This window comes from Octopus bimaculoides, chromosome 5 (genome assembly GCF_001194135.2).
Source record: "Octopus bimaculoides isolate UCB-OBI-ISO-001 chromosome 5, ASM119413v2, whole genome shotgun sequence".
Lineage (NCBI taxonomy): Eukaryota > Metazoa > Mollusca > Cephalopoda > Octopoda > Octopodidae > Octopus > Octopus bimaculoides.
This window is the reverse complement of record NC_068985.1, coordinates 15,960,144-15,963,029: the sequence shown is the minus strand read 5'-3', so window position 1 is coordinate 15,963,029 and position 2,886 is coordinate 15,960,144.

The window sequence follows — 2,886 nt, the reverse complement described above, 5'->3', positions numbered from 1 at the left end:
ACACAAACACACATATATACACACACACATAGAGATGTGCACAAAACCAGTCCCAAAAAACAGTGAACCATGACAGATTGTCACAGACCAACCAAAAATAAAATTAAAAAATCCTTTTTAACTCTTCTTCCCTCCCACCCCAGCTAGCCAGTCATACTGTCTCTTAAGACAGTAAAACATTCCCTCAAGAGTTTGAGGGAAGTGCAATAGTGTCTAAGAGTAGAGTAGCCAGGTTTGGAGTATTGTAGTGTGTGTTGTACATTAGGTAGCATCGTAGTACAACCGTAGGATATTATTAAACAGCTAGTGGAGGTTGTAGAGTGTAATATACAGGGTGTCCACAAAGTCTGGGTACATGGGGATTAAGACATACTTTAAGAAATTATTATTTCTTATAGTTAATTTTTTATGTTATGATTTTATTTACTCCATGTACCCACATGGGGATTAACACATACTTTAAGAAATTATCATTTCTTATATTTGATTGTTTATGTTATGATTTTATTTACTCCATGTACCCAGTCTTTGTGTACACCCTGTAAAATAACCAGAGGGAAACATAGTACTGTTTTAAAGAAGAACAATGAAAGGAATTATAGTATTGTAGTAAAGTAATATAGAACAGCCTAAAGAATGTTATTGCTATATTAGAACAGAGCTGAACAACAAGAGGGGTTTGTAATATCATAATAGTGTAATGCAGTAGAGGAACAGATGAAATTGCATTATTGTGGTAGTGTAAACAGATAAAAGGGAATGTAATGGTTACGTAGTGTAAAAAAGATAGAAAGGGGTGTAATATTTATGTAGAGTAGAATGGATACATGAGAGGTCGAACGTGTAATTGATGGTGAAGGGGATTATAGTGCTTTGCTCGAATAAAAGAATAGAGAAGATTTCAGTACTGCTGTAGTAGAGGGTTCTCTCGTACTCTCTTGAAAAGTACAGTGTGAAAGAAATTCTAGTATTATCGTAGAGGCGTGTATGGTTATTGTAATGGTCATTGTAGGTTATGCTTACTGTAATGTAGAAAACTTAGATAGAGGAGTTTGTAGAATGGCCAAAATATAGTGAAGCAATAAGGAGAGAGAGAGAGAGAGAGAGAGAGAGAGAGAGAGAGAGAGACAGAGACAGAGACAGAGAGGAAAGTGGTTCAAAACAAGAGTATTATAGTAAAGGAGAGAAAAGCTATAGTAGTGGTATAATACTTAATGCAGAACAAATAATGCTGTTCGTAGATTTGCAACAGATGATCGTCGAAGACATCTTTTAATCCAAATATGTAAATTAAACGATTTTCAGCACATTATGATCTGATTATAATTTTCATTACTTAAATTATCCAATATAATCATTCTAAATCTATTAATTTCTGCGTGTAACCACTACAAGTAATTAATGAGCATTAGTGAGAGCAATTATCAATACTGCTGTGCTAATTCGACGAGGAAATTAGACGCAAAGTTTATTCGCTGAGAATATAGCAACCGAGTACTGATATAGATACTGTCATCCTACACGCGCGCGCATACACGCAACACACACGCGCGCACAGGCACGCACGCACACATACACACATATAAAAACACATAAATATGTACATAAATGCTTACTTATGTACACATATGCATACATACGTGCAGGCAGTCATGTACATACTGCTGTACAGGCATACATGCATACATAATGACATACGCACAGGCACACACGGCCATCCATGAATACATCATATTTATGTCCATTCAAACACCTATATGCATAAACACGCATACATACATACATACATACATACATACATACATACATACATACATACATACATACTTGAGTACTTATGTACATACATATGCGAATACATAAATAAATACATATATGCTGATGTACATATATACATTATGTACATAGGCATACATTCACACACATACATACATACATACATACATATATACATACATACATACATCCACGCATACAAGTATACATACATGCATGCATGCATACGTACATCGGCTAAACATTACGTGCATACATACATACATATATATATACGCACATACATACACAAATACATACATACATACATACATACATACATACATACATACATACATACATACATACATGTAAGGCGGCGAGCTGGCAGAAACGTTAGCACGCCGGGCGAAATGCTTAGCGGTATTTCATCTGCCACTACGTTCTGAGTTCAAATTCCGCCGAGGTCGATTTTGCATTTCATCCTTTCGAGGTCGATTAAATAAGTACCAGTAGAATACTGAGATCGATATAATCGACTTAATCCGTTTGTCTGTCCTTGTTTGCCTCCTCTGTATGTAGCCCCTTGCGGGTAGTAAAGAAACAACACATACATACATACATAAATACATATATAATTACATACTCACATGTGCACATACATCCATAGACACACATATATATACATAATGCATGCAGTCATACATACAGCGATACATGCATATCTACGTGTATTCATACATGCATGCCTACATACGTACATACATACATACATAGACATATTTACATACAAACATCCATCCGTCCATCCATCCATGCATGTATCCGTATTATTCATGATATCGCTGGAGACTGTAAACAAACGTGATTACATGCTTTGCACTATCAGTCGCTGCTTGCACACGGTTACTATCGCACTGGAAACAACCTAGGAGATGCAAGCAGTGCATGCGCAAATTAAATAAATCAGCATAAGTAATCCGGGTGGATAACGAATCTGCAAATAACAATAAACAATCTACGTCCTAGAACTACAACGGAAATATCATCATAAAATCTAAGACAAATACACACACACACACACACACACACACATATATATGTATATATATGTATATATATATATATATA